Source organism: Echeneis naucrates, chromosome 9 (genome assembly GCF_900963305.1).
Source record: "Echeneis naucrates chromosome 9, fEcheNa1.1, whole genome shotgun sequence".
Taxonomy (NCBI): domain Eukaryota; kingdom Metazoa; phylum Chordata; class Actinopteri; order Carangiformes; family Echeneidae; genus Echeneis; species Echeneis naucrates.
The window spans coordinates 18,770,143-18,790,397 of NC_042519.1; the positions used below are offsets into that span (position 1 = coordinate 18,770,143).

Here is a 20,255-nt window from a genome sequence, read left to right on the forward strand (position 1 = left end):
ACTGGCAGAGCTGCTGGACAAAGCTGAGGAGCTGGAGAGGTGAGTAATAAGCAGCGACTTTCTGCTTTAAAATGCACACAAGCCACGATATAATAAACAGCAAAGAAAGCCAAAGAGGGCTGAGCTGAGCACAGATACACCTTTGAAGGAGGGCTGCAGCAGGGAGAGAAAAAAGAAAGAGACAGAAAGAGATGGGAAGGGAAGGAGGTATGATAGGGAGGAAAGAGGGACAGAGGGGACGAGGGGGGAGACAATGAGACAAGGAGACAGAGACAGAGTGGATGAAGGTGGTGGCCGGAGGTCTGGTGCGGCGGGTGGGGAAGGGGAACAGGCAGCCAGTCTATTATCAGGGGTCTATAGAGAAGCATTTAGGGACAAATAGGACACCACCCCCCTGTCACCCCAAACCATTCAGCCCCTGTCAGCCCAGCCCATTCAGCCAAACCCCAGGGGGGAAGTCGCAGAGGGGGGACAGAGGGAAGGAAGCAGAATCGGGATGGTGTGGGGGTGTGGAGGGTGGTGGGGGGGCAGAAGATGGAGTACCCCAGTACCACCCCTCCATGATGCTTCAGATGCTGTATCCTAGCAACGGCACTCAGGGTGTGACCCGAAGTCATATGGCTCCATTCAGTTTTGCACATCTTGAGAGAGCGAGCGCACACACACACACACGCGCACACACACACACACACACACACACACACACACACACGCACGCACACACACACACACGCACGCGCGCACACACACGCGCACACACACACACACACACACACACACACACACACACACACAGAAGCAAGTACACAGATACAGGGGGCCCCACGGCGCTTATCAGGAGCCAAAACAGGCTCTCATGTACCATAATTAGCACAGATCATGGCCCCCACCTCGCCCTACCCGCTGCCCCAACTTGGCCAGACCAGCAAACCCACAGGGAGCAAGCTTAATTACCATCAACAGACAGAGGGGAGTTTATCTTTACACACTTAAGATGATTCACTTTGCGCATGCACACGCGTGCACACACACACACACACACACACACAGTGTCATCTCAAACAAAAACTCCCAATTTCAGCAAGCTGTCAATCACATGCTAATTAACACAGCATATTGATGGCATTCTTCTCCCCTCGATTTTCATATGGAATTAGTATCTAATGAATTGTATGCAGATTAATTACAACGTAATGATATTTAATTGTTTACAACTAATTGTTGTGGCGCTCTTTGTTTTGCAGTTGCTTTGAACTTTGTTTAGTTTTAGTTCAGAGAGGAACAGTTGGCTGGAGAACACTTCACTGAGCACCGTTTCAACTTGAAACATTTCAGGAAAAGAGTCTTTTAATCACAATCACGTTTCAATGTCTCTGTGAAAAATTAGCGCATGATAGTTAAAGATAAGTGAAATTAAAGAGAGATGGTTGCAAGGCCTGTTGTGGTGGAGAGGGATAAAAATACTCCTGATCAGGGTTTAAGCTAACTTTTAAAATTGTTCTGTTTGTGGTTTATCTTTTCTGTCACCTTTGAGAGACAGACAAAGGCATTCAGAACGCAATAAGAAAACACACACATACACACACACACACACACACGCACACACACAGGATCGCCCTTAGGTAATCCCTTTTATAATAAATGTCTTGTTCTGCCTAATAGATTTGTATACTCCATCTATTATTTATCCAAGGATTAGCTCTGTTGCCTAAAGCTAGTCATGTACCATGTTTATTATGACCTTGGGCCACACATGCACACACTGACAGCACATTCAATTTCACTGAGAGTTGGTGAGTGATAATAAACAGACATGCAGTAATTGTCCCAAAGTCACTTCGTTCTTTTGCAACCCTGAGGAACCTTGCGAGCCAATTCTGAGGCCTATTGAATAAGATTGTCGACTGAGTCTTTATGACTACTCATTAAAACGCACTTTTATCATTTGTTATAATATAGTACACTCCTCTCCAAATGACATCATTAAACATAATTCAATCTTTACCTCTTCTTCATGTGTGCTGGTTTTCCTGATTTATCCCCACTTTTATTTCATTTTCTCTGGAGTCCACAACAGCTGCAAACTGCTGCACTGCCCCTCTGTGGATGATCATGGACCTGCAGGCCTGACAACAGAACTGTAAATGACAAAAAAAAAAAGAAAAAGGCAAAAATCATTAAGGACATCCAAACTGCCCACTCAACTCAAATTGATCTACAGTATTACTAAAACAGAAAAATGGGAGTTTTCACAAATGTTGCAGAGCAGGAGACATTACGCACAAAATGCAAAAGCACACCCGCACAAACATGTTCCTTTCTCTGTGTAATATATGTTATACACACATAAGCATACATAGACACACGTGCACAGGACAATTTAGTAAATGTCATCGGGTCTGCAGAAAGAGAGGGAAATCGGCCTGCCTCCCATCTTTGTATCGGGAACACAGGTGAGATTGATGAGTAGCGTCTGTTTATGATATCGGTTATTCAAGATGAAAGATGAGGGTTTGTAGAGGGGTTCCTCCCATTCACTGGCATTGATTTACACACACAAACACACACATACACACGGAAGAACATACCCACAGTGAGTGTCCTTGCTTTGTCAATAGTCAAGGTTATTTCATATGCAGTAGGAGATTTGACTAACATTGCTGGGATTTAAACACGGCACATAAATAATTCCTTTTGGTATTGAGGAAGGTAAAAACTACTAACTCTTTAAGAGACATGTTCTCACCAGACAAGCAAGTAAGAAATGAGAGTGAATATCCATCAGTTGAAAGATGGGTGTTAACTGGTTTAAAAGCAATAAATAATGGCAGGGAAATTTGTGAAGAGCAGTCAGGGAAGAAAAAGAAACCCTCAAGTTGGAGCCAGTTCTTTTTGTATGAACATCCACAGAGAGACAAGCGCTGCAGTAAATTAATGCGTTGTTCGTGTTTGTGTCAAAAGCCTGTTTTTCTTCCTTGGCCAATTAGAGCAACTATGGCACAAAGGCAGCTAATTTCGTTAAGCTCCTGCAAATGGCATGATGGATGCTGACGTTTTGGTGAAGAGGGGTGGCGGCAGCGGTGTACGCTTCATGGTTACCCAGCAAGGCCTCCTTCATTAAAGCTTCTTCCATAGAAAAAAACACAAACACACACACACACGGTATGAGCGTGAGATGCACAAACACTCTGCATTCAGGATGAATTAAAAACCTACAACACACTACTTTTCACAAGAGAGGATTCATTATGTAGCTCTAATGTAATGGCATAAAGCACAGGAGCAACAGCCTATCAAGTGCAGCGATTCGGCTTTTTTCACTTGTGCTGTTTCGTTGCTATAGGGTAATTTGTAGCACTCAGCAGGGCAGGGTAAAGTGAATCAAGATTAATTTACATGCAGGCAAACACTTAGGCAAGGCAGAGCTGGTAAGCAAATGCACCGTCTGTGTGGCTATGCGGGAAGAAGGCAGCAAGGCAGAAGGGGGGAAAAGTGTTGGGTAATTAAGGAGCATCAAATGTGATTGCTGAAGGCAGTTAAAAGGCCACAACATGCCGACTGCGGTTGCTTTCAGAATGCAGCCTTCGCGGTTTTTAGCTGAGCTGTATTGATGGAAGTATGGATTCTAATGGGAACAACATCCTCACAGCCAGCAAGCCACTTCAAACTCAGCCTTCAATAATTGTTCTTTAGTGTCTCTCCACTATGCATATTATGCCAATATGTGTTTGTTTTCATTGAGGAACAACGGCGGCACACTCAGCGCTGCACCAAACAAGACTGTGCGCTGCTGTAGTCTTTCGTAGAGTCGAGGAAGCTCTGTTTGAAACAGAAGTGGAGCTTATTCAATTGAATCACTTGATTTAAATAACATATTGCAGCACATCACAGTGACACAAAGACAAGGCAAAGAGTCCCTGAGGATGTAGGGCTGAAGTGACAAGGCTAACTTGGCCAAACAACTGCAAAAATTCAGATACAAATGCAACTACAAGTGCACCACAGAGAGGGGAATGAAAACGCTAAATAAGCTGTTTGAGCTGGACACACATCTCTGACCAGCAATGGAGGCTAAATCCTTGCCCCACTGAACAGACTTAACACATCAGAGAAAGAGATCACTGGGATGCGATAAAAAGAGAATAGCTGGTACACTATCTCCCCTCTATCGCTCAGTGGTAATGGACCCTGGACCAAAACTGTGGCAGGGGAATCTGATCAAGCATGCCATCCTGAAGACACATGTACACACTGCACATGCACGCACACACACACACAATCATTCTGTCAAATTTGAATAAACACAAACACACAACAGTTGTGCAGCTTGGGGATTTGAGGCGAGCGTCTGGCATATTTGGCCATCTCAGATCTCCTGTCAGGGCTTGAATGTGGGATGACAGCAAGAGAGAGCCCACAGCGTCTGGAGACCTGTCTCCATCTATGCATCTCTCACATAAACAAATTCTCCCATCGCTGTATTCAGACTAGCCTCTCTGCTCTATTACACACAACACACAGCTGCCACAAGCACTCAGACACCCAATCAACAACCACAGAGAGAGAGAGAGAAAGCAAGGGAAGGGGAAAGGAAGAGCAGAAGGAGAAGAAAGAGAAAAAGCAAAAAAAAAAAAAAAAAAAAAAAAAAAAAGGAGGGGGATTGTGGAGAAGGGCAGCGGAGGGAGATGGAGGAGAGGAGAAAGCGAGACAGGAGCAGCGTCGGGGGAGATGCTGAGATGTGAATGTTGAGAAAAGGGCCAGCACTCTGGAACTGTGCTCAGCGTTCTGTCTGGCCAAGCAGGAACCTCCTAAAAGCAGGACGGTGACCACCCTGGATGAAAGAGAAATGGGCTCCAGCAGGATAAGGAGTAAGGGCAAGGGCAGGAGTGGAAGCTGGGGATGGGGTGGGAGAGATAAGGGTTGCATATTGCACGCATGAAATCATGGGACCACCTGCTTCTCCCATGAAATAGGCTAAGCAATAGACTGAGCAGGAGAATGCAACAGCTGAGGCCAGATGTGGGCAGCGTGATCCAGGTACTCTGTGTAATCTGAAGGATCAGTTTTCATTGATGTCACCTCTTGGTATTCAAAGAGCCGGGGCTGATTACAGGCGCCAGCAATTTCTGTGTGTTTAATGTGCATGTCTACATGTTTGCTGGTCAGGTCTATCTGAGCGCCTTAGTTTCTTTAATGACAACCCACATCCAGTGGAATGAACAATACGAAGTTATAAGAGGGCTCCCATTTGATCTCAACTCTCTCGATTAGTTTCTTGATTTGCATTGCATGACGGTGGAGAAAATAACTCGGCAGCAAAGTTAAAATGGACCTGACAGTGAATGGGATAAGTGGACTAAAACATCTACAGAAACTACACTGTTCGACAAGATTTATCTGGCACATTACAAAGCATCCCTCCTCCTTCCTCCACATCCCTATTTTCTGCTCCCACCTCTTCTGATCAGAGTATTGATCCCTCGACCAGTCAATCGTTTGCTACTCTGTGATCTGGGCCGGGCCAATTACTTCAGTGAGTAATAGTGATTAGTTTGTGTCGAGACCAATCCATACTGATAAAGGCAGAGAGGATGTGGACGGGGCTGGGGGAACCACTGACTATACACATCAGCTGCACGTTGGTGATGCAACAACAATGTCGATGTAGGATGCTGCACTTAGCCGATTATTCATCTTCTACCGCCTATCCGTTTCCGGGTTGCGGGGGGTGCTGGAGCCAATCCCAGCTCACACTGGGCGAGGGCAGGGTCACCAGCCCATCACAGGGCTAAGATACACACACAGACAGAGCCCAACAAACACTCACACTCAGACCTACAGGCAATTTAGAGTCACAATGGGAAGTAGCAGGAGGCACGGGAGAGAACATGTCAACTCCACACAGGCCAGAGGCCCGGGAACCGAACCCGCGAACCTTCTTGTTGTGAGGCAACAGCGCAAACCACTATTCTGCCGTGCTGCCCCACTTAGCCAATTGCAAAACTAAAAAAAAACAAACAAAAAAAACAACAGATTTTACTCAAAAAGAAACAAAGAAAGAGCTCAACCCATCATCTCATTCATTAATACACAATCACAAATCCACCACATCTTCCTGGTTCTAAAGGCCTCTGGCGTTGGTTTGACATTGCACAGGTCATCAAAGGAAAACTAGTACTAATGCTGAAGGCAAATCTATTTATGTTGATAGTATTCATGGGCAATCTTTCCATAACATTGATCAACACAGTTTGTCTAATAGGAAAATAATAAACAATTACTCCTGCAGACGAGAAGGGTAATTGATTTTCTTCTGTAAATTACTACTACCATCAGCCCTGCATACACAGAAAGGTGATCATCTGCATAAAATCAATGGGATATGATCCTATCTGTATGATAATCATGGACTGTAACCAAGGAGCCTTCATTAGCCTCAGAGAGAGGAATGAACGTGGAGGGTAAAACAAAGAGACAGCGAGTGAGCAGCGAGACTTCAAACAGATGTAAGTACAGCTGTCTTCTTTTTCCATCGCTGGCAGGGAAATCATCAACAATTAGAAGTTGGTTATTTGACATTTATGAAGCTGTTAAGAGCCTTGGACCTAATCAAATCACTCCGACGCTCTCATCCGATGGGTTGCGCTTAAAAACTACAGTCACACCAGAGCCAAACTATATGACGATATGAATAATGTGAGAACTGCACATACTCCTGGAAGAGAGGAGGCGAGGGCTGCATTAAATCTCCCTGATTAATTTCTGATGGGTACCCACACCACCCCTGGTGTTCCCAGGCAGACACTGACTTATGGTGATTGGTAAGCCCACCACTGGACGGCTGCATGTATGACTGTGTGCAGGCCTCCAAATCAATATTGCCACCAATATTAATATCACCACCACCTGTGTCAATGGGCAAGGACCTGCCTGCAACAAGGACAAAGAATGAATGGAACGGATATGACTTACTGAAACTATTAGTTTCTTGATTCACTACAAAACCGAGAGAAAATGATATGTTGCGTTTCTCCCTTTCTCGTATGGTCTCTGAAAATGACAACACCTGTTAAAACACAGCAGTTTATACCTTTGTTTTGCTGACAATCCACTCGTTTGTGTGAATAATGAATATTCTCTCTCAGAAGTGACGAGTTTTAGGACAAGATGTAGTGTCAGCATTTCCTCGCGATGTGATGGAGGCACTGAAGTCATATTTAGGTCTTCAGCGACACATACAAAAATAATAATAATAATAAAAATACGTAGGATGATAGCATATTTGAATGAGTAGTAAAAAAAAATAATAATTTTACTATGAAAATTAGTTACCGTCTATTTGATTTATAAGAGAAAAAAATGTAAATAAAAATCGAGGTGTTCTAGCAAGTTTGACGCTTTCTTTGAAGTACTTTATGCTGCAGTTAAATTTAAGCATATCGTAAATGGAAGGAAGGGACAGTTGTCATTTATGAAAGAGGGTGTTTTGGACAGTCTAGGACACATACGCTGTATACATTGCTGGGTTGGCCCAGCTTGAGGTCCTGGGGGCTTCTCACTGTCTTTTTCTCCTTCTGCCTGCATCAAGCAACTCTGAACATTCACTGAGTCCAAACTGATATCATTACATTCGACCAAGAGCCTCAGTTAACCTTTATGTAACTCATGAGCAGGAATAGAACAACGCTGACGAGACTTATCATGAGACCTCTGGTTTTAGGAATTTACTGGAGTACTACAAATTGGAACAAAGTAAACCTGAGGTGGGGCATGTGGGGCGGTCGCAGGTTTCCTGGGGTCCTGAGCTACTGACAGTTTGAAGAGTGTCCAGAAGGTCTGAAATGATACTGTATTTGTAGCAAGAAGTGGTGCTGACAGTGGAGCACAGCCAACAGTGAGCTTTTAGTGTGACTTTTTTACTGTAACCCCATATCTCTATGTCTTTCAGGTGTATTTAAAAGTCATTCACAGACCTACTGTATAATGAATCTATTTCAGGCACCAACAGCACTCAAACCCTTTTCATTCTGTGCTCAATGAGGAAAATGTGGTCGACAATTTTGTTAGACCCTAAAACCAAATGGAGGCCTTTTCAATAATAAAGGCTTTGGGCTTTTAAAGCTGAGAGAATGAGTAGCTGGAGACAAACAGCAAGAGGAGGCTTTCAGTATATTAGCTTCTCAAATCAAATCACCATGAAGGGAAGACAGAACCAGCATTTACCATAGTAAGGAGCCCTGGACACAGATGAATAAAGCGAATGCTCTGTTTGAATTTGGCCTCCCTTCATAGATTTTAATGGCCTATGGTAAAGTGAAGTGCGTTAACACTTGATAACTACACTAGCCTGGGAGTAGTTTTTTAAAGTGCAAGACAGGTCTTAGCACATTTACCATTTCCATTTCCATTACAGCTGTAAATTGCAAAGAATGAAATCAAAACCTCTGGCACACTCAGTTCGTAGCCTGTTATCAAATTATATTGATTTATTAAAGCTAGTTAATTTGAGGCAGTAAGTGTAATTAAAGACACAGACTGGTAATGCAGTGGCTGCTATGCATAGCCAGCACGTCACCAAAAAAATGAAGTCAAGTTTTCAGGTTTGGATATAGTGAATGCACGGCTGAATTATAGTTATTGAAGAAGTAGCTTTGTCCAGATTGATGTCCTGCTTCCGTCATGACTGGCTGGAAGGCTGAGATCACTCAATACTAATCAACAGGCTGGACACGAGCTGGTCTTTATCACTTTGTCCCCTTTATATGACTCCCAACCTTGGCTGCGCAACCAGTTGCCTGATTTCTCATTTTGTTGCACTGCGACTGACAGTGAGCGGCACTGATTGAGGGGATCCATTAGGGATCAGCCTGAGGAAAGCCTGTTTGATGGATGAGACCAGCAGTCACCTTCAGAGCTTGCTAACAACACCTGTATCCTTTCTGTCACACACACATATACACACCGACACACACACACACCATGCACACTTCTGCTGACATATAACAATTCGCACATATTGTGCAGTGTAAGTGACAGACAGAGAGAGATTTGAAAAGGTGAAAATCTATATGGTTTTATCAGCGTAAAACCAAAACCCAAAAACTGATAAAAGTACATTTGTAAAATAAAAAGCACCCACTTTGGAACAATGCCTCTATAGCAAAAGCTTAATGGACAAATCAAGCCTCAAAAATAATATTTCAGAGAAATTAAGCTTCAAAAAAACAATGGAAAGTAAAGCATTTTTTTAAAACAAGGGATTTCAACAAAGTATTAAACAAAACGTAGATTTTTTTGTGGTGGTTTTAAGTTTGAGATGGGTATATTAAAATGTCCATGTGACAAAAATAATTGCACGTGAAAGGCATTTCTGCAGGGCCAACTGAGACAGACTACTCTTATCATCTTATCCAGAATAGCAACAAACAAATTTAATACCTCAGTCATTTTATAAAACACACAACTGCAGCATCAAGCAAAACATATCTGTTAAACCCGTTAAATCTAAATATTTATAAATAAATACATCCTCTTTAAATTAAAACTTTTATGATGAAAATTTCACGCCGCTATCACAAATACAGTACACTGCAGCTGTCTTCTGTCATGGGCTTTTATAATTTGATGAATCAAGATTTTTTTGCACTCAAAATTGGCAAAAGGGTAAACCTCGACAGTTTAGCTGTAGTTTCGGTGATGGTGAAAGAATCATTGCAGCCTCTTAAAGCAGCAAGTAACACGTGAGAGAGCACTGAAAAAGGTCAGCTTAACTGTTAAGTGCCAGACTAAATTTGTACAACACAACAATTTGCCTGTGGTTGGCTTTGAAATCGGTCCTCAAGTAATTCATGAAGTCTTATTTAAACAGCAATTCTCTCCCTTCAATTGTCAATCGTCTCCACTATGTACAGTATGCATACAAGAGTTTGTATACACCTGCTGTTTGTGTTCGAGGCGCTGTGTGTTTATGAGAATACTCTTCTTGGTGCCTTGCAGGCTAATTGCTCTCAGCAGCATTATCTCATTAGGGCCGATCAGCATTTGACATTTAAATACAAAGCTGCTAAAAGCCTCTCTGCTTATTCAACATTAACATTACCATCCATCACATCCTCCACAGGGGCAGGGCAAGCAGGGGCCTTGGTCTTGTTAGCTCCTCTTTTTTCCCCCCCGACTCCCAGCTCTTGAAGCCTCTGGGTGATTTAATTTTTTTCTTAAATCACCAATTGATGCATTTAATGAGAATAATGTCCCTAATAGCTACAGAGTGAGTGTGACTAAAGGTAGAGCACAATGATATCACATGTGCAATCAATGAACATAGTGTAAAAAAAATAAAAATAAATAAATAAAAAAGGAGAAGGAGGAAATGCCGTGGTGAGTGAGGGTAAGCAGAAAGGTGAAATGGAAGATTAGAGATGGAGGAGAGAGGAGGAATGAGAGAGGGTGAAACAGAGGGAGGGAGGTCAGTAGAGCGGTGTTAGAGAGGGAAGGTAGAGCCTGATGGGCACCAAATGAACAAATTATGACGGGCTCCATTTTGTAGGATGGGGTCACCCCCCCCCCCAACCCTCTCCTCTCCCCTCTCCTCCACTCCTCCTCTCTCCTCTTCTCTCTCTGACAGTTCAATTTCCCCCTCTCGCCTCCCTGCTCCTGCCTGCTAATTGTGAGTGAAGCCTTATCATTGGGCCCCCCATCCACCCTCGGTCCAAGGTATCGCAACGTCTGAGAGAGGAGACTGGAATGTCAAAATGTTATCCGAGACAGCAAACAGCCAGAGAGACGGAGGTCACACACAATAAGACCGGACGTTCATCTGAATGCGCATCAGGCAAGCCACCTCTGACAGGATGCATAGACAAAAAAAAGATCAGGAGGTGTTGCATTAAAATAATAATAATCTGAAAAAAATCTGAGTTTAAACCTATTTTTTACGCAACTTCTGTCAGTGGATGAAAGAAATGTTCTCCACGTACTTTAGCCAGAGTTTAGCTTCTTGTCAGTGATCTGAAAGACTGATTGTAGCCTAATGTCAATAAAGTATAATCATTAGAAAACAGAAGATGGAAAAGAACGTGATCCACTAGATTTTGGCAGGAGTGAATTCTTAAGCTTCGGCTGATTCATGTGGTTTATTAAAAAAAGGCGGGGGGGGTGTCTCTCTTAGCTGAGAGCCCTGACGCTTGTGTGCAAAGTGGAGCCGAGGCATGCTATTTACAGACTGAACGAGACCAAGTTTAAACGACACCTGAGGATAAAGCTCATCTCACACCAGCGCTCAGCTCACTGTCTCTACTTTGTCATTCAAAAATGAAGCATTGTCAAAGAGCAATCGCTCATGGTTTCCTTTTTAGTCACGCTGTTCCTGCTGCCCATACGAGACAGAGACTGACAGACAAACAAACTGAAAGATATGAGGCAATATTTGCTTTGAGGGGAGCAGCTGACATTTGGATGGGTTGGGGTTTAAAGTGCTTTAGTGGTCAGCTGATAGGGCTGATCTAAGGTCAGAATAATCTGAATGCTGGAGGAACTATCAGGGGCAACACAGGACAGAATCACTGACCCCAGACGTCCCCATCACAGAAAGCTAGATGGAGGCTAAGAACGAGATTGAGGGTGGGGAGGGACTCGGAGCAAGAGGGGGAGAAGGAGCACTCATCTATATTCCAACATTGGTAATGAGGGTTAATTCATTGGTTAAGGATTAACAAGGTGCAAGAGTATGATAGGCAAGCAGTTGCCTTCTTGAATATAAGTTTAAATCAACCCCATTATTCGTGATGTAATTTCAGCTCCAGAGCCCCGCCTAGTGGGAAAGTAATTACACCATGACTTCAGGGACTCCTCTTAAAGTGAAACTCCAAACCTATGGTGCACTGACACAAATGGGAGATGGTCCATTCATAAAGAAGCCCTCGTCATTGCCTCCTTCCTTAAGATAATTGCAATAAGACGTTACACAGTCAGGGTCAAAGCTATTTAATCTTAAAACCTTTTCTAAGTGAGTTCTGTCCGTCGGGGGATTGCATGCACGAATTCTCACATTTTAGTTAGACACAATTAAATGCTGTTAAGGTGTTTTTTAGATGCCGATGTTAAGTTTAAACATCTGAATTAATGGTCTGTATGAGTTGCTGGCATTAATGGCAATCATACATGTGTTAAGGTGAACACAAATGTTAAAAACAGCCCATTTCAAGAATCAAGGCTGAATTTAAAACTTATTCACACTTTAACGGCAAGTGAATCTTTTTAGTTGAGTTAAAAATACACACACCAAAAAGGAAAAAAGAATCATCACTCAAAATCTATGACAAAATTAGAAATCTAGAAACTAAATTATATCATTGTCAGTCCAAAGTGTATTTAGGATCTTTCAATGTAGGTAAAATTTTTTCACTGAACAAAGAAGTGGCAGACTTAGAGTTGTACATTATGCTTATTACCTGTGTCAGCACTGTCACATTTACATCATACCCTGTTAGTTCTGGTACGCGTCCGTGTACACAGCTGAGCAGAAGTGTTTTCTTTCAATGTCATTGTCAGCCATCAAATAAAGACAAGACTAAATATAAATAATCGTGGGGACCATCTGAGCAGGTAAAGGAAGGGAAAAAGAAATTGCTCCTTCTAGAAAGCAAAGTAAGCAAATAATATCAAAAGCAGCCGATTTTATCCGCAGTCATCTTTAGGTTTTTTTTTTTTTTTTTTTACAGAGGAATTGTATGAGAAATTAATGCGCACATTTAGTTAATAACAGGGTTTGATTTCCGTGTGCTAGAAATAAGAGAGCGCTGACCTCCAAGGAAAGCCCAGACTAACTAATGACAGCCTGAGCTAAGCTAATATTTCATCATCAGCTCGCCTGTGTTGGAATGATCCTGGTGCTATTAGCAGACTAATGGCTAAATACTTTGGCACTGCTAAATAGGCGCACACCACTGACACACTTAAGCATCCATTGGCTCGTTTAGCATGGCCATAAATGAGGATGTGATATGAAGACATGAGAGGGATGGGCATACCGGTGACCCCTGCATATATAAATGCACATATATAGACATATCCTCCACCACCACCACTAACACACACACACACACACACACAAACACACACACAAGTACGGACATTGTGACCCCTACACGGTTGATGAGACGGGAGCTGATATGCGAGTCAGACAGAGCCACATTTGTAAAAAGCGATAGCCAATTACGGCAGCTCGGGCTCGGGGATAATAGCCTGCCTGTCAGGGTCTGTGTGCAGTATATGCGAGTGCATGCATGTGTGCGTGTCTGTGCCTCAGCACGTAGTACCCAAGAGTGAATATTGGGTTCCTATTCTCATCTATTTGCCCTATATCTCCATTCCTTAGATATTAATTTCAGAGCAGTGCAGCAGCACAGGGCCCAGGTCGTTAGTGTGATTCATCTGGGCTTCATCCAAAACGGGCATGAAAAAGACAGAAAGAGCAAACCATGTCTAGCAAAATGGGAGGCATATTTCTCTAAGATTTCAGCACCATGGAATAATGGGGAGGTTTTTTATCCATAATATTCTTTGTTCTTGCTTTATATTACAAATGATGTGCAATACTGAGTGAACCAGAACATAAAGACGGAGGATAAAAAGATTTGTGAAATATAAAGAACACGTGCAACAGAAAGACGAGGGAGAACTCCACGCAATATGATACAAAAGACACGGTATATCATACCCTGTAACTCTTCAACAATGCAAAATCCTGTCCTGCCGTATGCACCGAGCTATGAACCTCCTTCGTCATAGAGACACTTGAGAGTGAAACGCCGCAGATACGGAGCGAAAGGGGCAACAGCAGAGACATGAGTTTGAAAGCTCAAACATCAGGGCTTGTCCTGTTCTTTGCACAGACACATGATCTCCCCTCAAGGACTCGGCCCTGTCAGCCACAGTGGTCAGCCACCTGAAACAGAGGGATGATAGACTATCAGAGGAAGGGAAACTGTTCAAGGGAATTGTGTGGATTTAGTGGTCTAGTGCTGACACATGGCTTTGAGCATGGTAGAAAAGCACTTTAACTCTTCAGTGCTTTTATTGCACGCACACACCCCATAAAACATGGAGTCTGTGTCGAAGCCCGGCTTGCACATACAGTAACACACACATAATGCGTGCATAACTCCCTCAAAAGTGGAAAGGTTGTCAAAAGAAACTGAGATCCTGTCCTTTTTTCTTTTTAAACCGCAGCTGTGTTTCTATAAATGTCCCCTGACGTGGCCTCATCTCTGCAGCGTGAGTCAACAAAATATTGACAACATGCTTGGAAAAACTGCCAAAAAAAAAAAAAAAAACCCACTTAGGAGTAAAACAGCTTCAAATTCAAATCCCTGTCACATGTACATTTACACCCCTAACAATGTCTGGAAACAGGTTCAAGCATTCCCTTTGCTCCCAGTGTGTGTTTTTTCTTTCCCTTTCAGCAGAGTGGGCTTTATCTGTATTTGTAGTATCCAGCCATCAACAAATTGTCAAGTTAGACACACACATACACATTCTATACACTCACTTTTGTATTTATAAATGTATTGTCTCTGCAGTTGCAATCTGATCAATTCCATAGAAATCAAATGACAGCGAAGATTAAAAAGAAAAGGAAAATAAAAAAAACTCAGAATTGAAACACAGCACAAAAAGCAGCTCTGGCGCTGTTTTTCATAGAATTATTTGATTGAATTCAGAATAGTTCTCTATAAAAAAAAAAAATGATTAACTGGAAACAAATTGATTTTCAAGGGCTGACAGCATACAAGTGCATATGAATTTACTCTGAATCTATTCTGAAGCTGTAAATAGTTTGCCCTTGTTCATATTTATTTGTATGGTGACACTGGAGAAAAATGTAACTGCGGTGACGATACAGTGGATTATAAAAGTTTTGTCAATATTTTTCATCAGCAAGCTTCTCCTTCTAGAATTATATACATAATTCATATGTACTTAAAGAAATCCCAGATTGGGCCGTTAATACAGAAAACAAACAGTGAAGTTGGAGCGTATCCTATGCGATATTCCCCTCTCTCCTATTCATCTCCATAATAGAGATGCAAGCTCCGTAATGCTCGCTGGGAGCCAAGCATGAGATTGAGGATTTCTCACACACCATGCATTATTCATAGTCCAGAGCAACAGAGTGTGTAAGATGAGAATTACACAGCATGAAGAGAACAGGGGAGAGGGGACTGAGCGAAGAAGAGGGAGTAGAGGGGAGCAAAGGTGAGAGACAGTGTGGAAGAGAAAGAGATAAAGGAAAGTAAAAGAGAGAAAGATAGTGGACACTGTCTGAGCTCCATTTCCTAGCCCTTTTGGGTTAACCCCTGGATTGTTTTTGGAGTTTGCTAACAGCGGGGTGGAGGAAATGAATATGGAACCGGGAGCCCAGATAGCTCGACCATATTGGCTCACAATTTGCATTTGTTAAATGTGTGTCTTGCGAGTCGGTTTGCATTCTGAGCACAAAATGAATAGTGAGCAGGAAATTTCAGGGTTCTGTTACGATTCGTGTCCGGCCTTTGTTCTTCATAATGAAAACCAGTGGGAAGTGAGTCAGGGTTGGAATTGATTTGTTTAACAATGGAAATGAAACAAAGTAGGAGGCATGGATGAAATAGAAGGCATGCTATCTTAAATGAAAGCTCGAGGCCAAGAAAGATTGTGCCTGATGCAATTTGACAAATGACTTTTACAGAATGACACAGAACATTTTTCTTCAGAATAATTGGTAGATGGATAAAAAAATGATTTCATGCCCATTATAGTGCAAAGATATTCCCGTGCTCACATAGAGGCCTGGCCGATAGACTCTTAATGCACTTAATTTAGAGCTTGAATTGTACAACATAAAAGTAATTTTCTCTTGGCAATTATTAAATCAAAGCAGGATATGTAATATGAAATACTAGCAATAAAAATTTTGTTATTCCTCTGATGATGCCATTTACTTGGTGTGAAAGCCTTTCTCAGCTGAAGACTAATGTTATTAGTTTGTGTGGTTAATGGAATATTACATTATATATTTTTCTTCTCAAACTTAAATACGCATGTAAGCGCCTGTGTGTGTGTGTGCATGTTCGTGTCTCCTCAGATGCAACGCAACCTTAATGACAAGAATGTGATGGTTACTGGCTTTTTAACTTCCCAGTGATGAAAAGCCAGTATTAATTTAGGCTACAGATTTCATTTGTTCCGAACAGGAAAAACAATATAAATCACTTTTAGAGTGATTAGAGAGAGGGTTGGATTAATCCAGGCCTGATTAGGGCATTATGCTGGCTTGTTATGGACACACAGGGTGACTGACGGTAATTACTGTCTGTAATAGGAGAGAGCACACACACACACACACACACACACAGTCAAGGCATGAGCCACAACATAATGTGTGTGAATTTGTGTGTGTGTGTACGTGCAGTTTAATACTTTATGTGTGTACACGGTTTGATAGAAACTCGGGCTGATAATGTTTGCTTTTTAACCATTACACACTGAAATATGTAGACTGTGTGCAGTCACGGGATGAGCAGGGAGCAGCCTTGGATGAGAAGGAGACAGAGGGATGGAGAGCAGTGTGCAGAAAGAGAGGTGAAAGAGTCATGGCTTTGTTTATGATTATTGATATCCTTAGACAAACATATTCACCCGGATAATAAAAACAGATGGCAGCAAGTAAGGCAAATATTACCCTGTGAAAAATTAGAGAGGTGCTAAATCAGCAAATCGAACCTCAATGTGCACAACAGACAAACACATGCACACACAAATTCACAGGCACCTGAATGTGATCCACACAATATAGACAACATCTGAGTGGGATTTCTGGCTCTACAAAAAGTGGCTGCTCTAAAATGAAAGGCTACTTATATATTAATCTTAATTTCACATCATTTGAAATTTAAAGACAAGTGAAATGTAAAGTTGAAGATAACCAGTTTTTCCCTTTACAAGCTGCATTAAAGACACAGTTGTCACAGCAGCATTAGAAAGCACACAGCGGATTCAGGAAAGACTCCAAATATGAACACGGTCCTTATTACGGGGAAATTCCTGCAGGCGTAAAGCTAAATATCTTTTACAGTTTGGAAGCAGACATAAGGCACCCAATGAGATGTGTCCCATTAAAGGCATGGAAAATACAATATGCATATGTAGCAGAACGCTGCTTATCTCTCCTGCAACTGCACTCTCCCCATCCTCCATTTTCCTTTACCTTGTCTCTCTCCTTTCTTTTCTTTATGGCAGCAATTGTTCCCTTTCATCACATCATTGGTTGGGAGAGAACTTTAACATGCTGTTGGATCAGCAAGAGCTCTGTGATTTGACTGGGTGGGAGTCCCCTGACACCCCCCCACCCCCCCCACCCCCCCGCCAGCCCAAGCATCGGTCCCTTTGGGCTGTAAAACAACAGTCTGGAAGCTTATTTTATGAGTGCACGCCTCTGCTCTTTGCATGTTTATGTCAAACATTTGGAACAAATGGCATCCATTGGCTGGAACAACACAGATAAATCTAGTCAATTCACAAGCAAGCAGAACAGCACAGGCCACTGAGGAAGTGGCCCACTTGATGGCTGACAAGAGGAGTGCTTGCATTATTCAATTAATGCCTGAAAGTGGCACATTTTATGCAGCATTTACTAAAGCATTCACCAGTCAATACACATGGCACACACAAATACGCAAACACACACATGCCCCCACACAAACACAGGGACTTGTGTTTGCATCCTGGGAAAAGACTGGACTCCCCTTCCATTTTGCCAAATCAAATATACAGTGAGAGCAAGCTAAAAGGCACTTTCAATCAGCCGCTCTGGGTCTGTCTGTCAATCCAGGAACAACAACAATCTAGCCTACTTGGAGTGGTCTAGTCAACATCCATTCCCCAATAAATTCAATCAGTGATGCTGTGTGTGTATGTGTGGGAGTTGTGTGTTGTGTGTGTCCAAGTGCATGTGCAGTCCACCAGCGAGGCAGAGCAAAAGACAGACTCCTTCTGACAGCGTTGTTTGAGAACAGCAAAAGATCATTTTAGAGTGACACCTACATGTATAGAGGATGCTGAATATTCAAGGGAAAAGATATAGACACACCTAGTTTTGGTAAACACAGGGAACACAGACGGGAATACGTTTTACTTTGTGCACAATGTTATTCTTCCTTCAGAGTGGTAATAGGAATCTCTAGTTCACCAAATAATCTTAGAAAGCCAAGTAGCAGAGTTAACAGGGCTGAGCTAATGACATTGATGTGGAGGGTTGCACGCTGGAGTGATTGTCTGACTGTTTGAGACCCGAAAGCAGCACAAGCGGGCTCATCATGTACCTGCACTCTCATTATTTGACCACAAATGGAAATGCAAATCGCTCGCTTTGCTGCGGACGCCTCAAATTTATTAAACTAAAAGGTTTAATTTCCATTTTTCTCTGCATCAGCTTTATTTATAAATGTCGTGCCCTATGAAGACCCTGTTATTTTCTCCCTCTCCTGCAGGCTTTTAACAAATCTGCTCATTAATATGGAAATGGAGAATCAATCGCTTTTCCGGCGACAGAGGGCTGTTTCCCTCAGCGGCGTGTAATATGCTTTGACTGGTCATCAGCACAAACAAATTCACATGCATACACATCATATATGAAGCAATATCTAAGCCACCATATATAGAAGGTATGTAATACCACATACCTCTGCAGCATCTATATTTACCTCCATCTGCATAGTGATATATATATATATACACACACACACACACACACATATATATATATATGTATATGTATGTGTGTGTGTGTGTGTGTGTGTGTAAAAAAAAAAAAAAAAAAAAATCTACATTGTTTTTTACTACATGGTTGCAATGATTGTCAGAAAAGTGCCAGAATAGCACCAGATGCTGCAGTGCTAATAACCCATAATATCAAGTCCTGCTTATCCAACCTTTCAGAGCCCTAAAATAACACTCATAGACCTTAATGAGATCTAATTATGCACAGAGTTTTTATTCAGGGCAATATGATGATAATTGCATCTGCAGCTTTTAACACTTGGTTGTCATGTTGGCCACTAAATTGCTTCTCTCTCCCTCTCCTGATGTCCGTCTGTCTCTCTGTCTGTCTGTCTGCCTGCCTCTGTCTTTCTCTCTCTCTCTCCCTATTCTCTGTCTGTTTTTCTGTCCGTTTACAGTCAACAGTGGGAAGTGAAGTATCACACCTATCCACTCTGCTCTGCAGTCTAATGAACATTTCTAAATGGCCATGACCAGCTGGTTAAGAGACTAATGCAGCAGCTATTAGCCAAAGCGGTTGTTTCCACACAGAGTCATCTGAGGAGAGCAACATTAGAGAGTCGGGAGGGAGTGGACAAGGGCAAGACAGGTCCTAGTTTTCACACTGTTCTTCTCCACATACACACACACACACACAGATACAGTACGTACATACGCACAAATGGCAAAGACTGGAACAGCATGTTTATCTTTCAAATTCTGCAGCAAACAAACCATGTGACGTATTCTCAACCCACTGTGCATTAGTGCTTATTAGGGCCTCAAGGTGTGTGTGTGTGTTTGTGTGTATCTTATTAGGAAAATTCAGTTTCACTCAAGGTCTCAGCACTGTGGTTGCAGACCACTGGCCATTGATTATTCATAGAGTCTGTGATTGGGTCCATTAATACAAGATTATGGAGGGAACTGATGCTCATTTTGCCTGTGTGGGTCCATGTGTGTGTCTGTGGGCCTGTTTGCATGTGTTTGTGGGCAGGAACTGAATTATAATGAATCTGTAGTTTGTGTTTACTCTGCCAGTGTGACTTAGCATATAGGTACAGTACATAAAACAGACAGAGTATAATAGCTGTTTAGGTGCACAAATATTTATTAACAAAGGCAAATGGAATTAAGTTTAAGGTGTTGGGTGTTCAGGCACCTCTAGATATGAGCAATAGGATTCAAACAATAAAAGTCAATATCTTAAGCTCCATCATTTGCCACATACTGTAAGATTTCCACCTAATAGCATTTGTTCTTCAATTGAAACTTAATCCGAGTAAATGGTGCCTAAATGTTTAAATCACATTTACAGGCTGTCAACTGATCTGATGTTCTTCACATGGTCACCCTTCGTTTGAATGAGAATAAATTGATGGCAAATGAGAAAGGATTCTGCAAAACTGTTTGAGGAAAAATATTGGATCATAGCTCCCCCAAGTGGGCATTTTGGGAAA

At 42.2% G+C, this 20,255-nt stretch overlaps 1 protein-coding gene across 4 annotated transcripts in view; it reads right to left on the minus strand.

The window, feature by feature from the left end:
- The window catches only part of LOC115048340 (homeobox protein orthopedia B-like), a 70,996-nt gene that overhangs the window by 47,699 nt on the left and 3,042 nt on the right, over window positions 1-20,255 (minus strand). For 2 of the 4 annotated variants that reach the window (XM_029509731.1, XM_029509728.1), the window contains exon 3: window positions 2,006-2,138. The gene's annotated coding sequence lies outside the window, so the exon portion shown is untranslated. Of the gene's footprint in view, window positions 1-2,005; window positions 2,139-13,717; window positions 13,843-20,255 lie in introns of those variants that run through there. The other 2 variants (XM_029509730.1, XM_029509726.1) reach the window with 2 other exon arrangements.